Source organism: Odontomachus brunneus, unplaced genomic scaffold (assembly GCF_010583005.1).
Source record: "Odontomachus brunneus isolate Ranch 3 - 2012 unplaced genomic scaffold, Obru_v1 Obru_scaffold_056, whole genome shotgun sequence".
NCBI classification, from domain to species: domain Eukaryota; kingdom Metazoa; phylum Arthropoda; class Insecta; order Hymenoptera; family Formicidae; genus Odontomachus; species Odontomachus brunneus.
The window spans coordinates 313,481-313,921 of NW_022639506.1; the positions used below are offsets into that span (position 1 = coordinate 313,481).

Consider the following 441-nt stretch of genomic DNA (forward strand, 5'->3'; position numbering starts at 1 on the left):
GGTACGATATACCGTTTGTCATCGTACGGACTTAGAGCAATTTTCGTCTCAGACACTGTGTACACTTCATGCAATTTTGATCGTATGCACGATTGACGACGAGTCGTTTCGATCTCCTCTCGCAAACACTGTACGTAATCATCGAAAGATATCGTTCGCGCTACAACATTACTCTTGACACCTTTGACCTTTTTCGTGTCTTTCTTGCCATCCACTCGCAAAGCGTACATCTTTGCCCTAAGTCCGATAAATTCCGTCATGATCACACCGTTGTTTTCATCTTTCATTAAACCACGCACCTTCTTATTTACAAGCGGTATATCGTACGCGTTGACAGTAGGATAATCGCTCGTATCAAACCTTGCAATATCACGTTTCATGTACTCATATATATCATCACATTCGATGTTGTAAATGAGACTGTCTGTGTCAGTATACATT

At 41.3% G+C, this 441-nt stretch overlaps 1 pseudogene; it reads left to right on the forward strand.

Moving 5' to 3' along the window:
* The window catches only part of LOC116845690, a 7,999-nt pseudogene that overhangs the window by 1,206 nt on the left and 6,352 nt on the right, over window positions 1-441 (forward strand).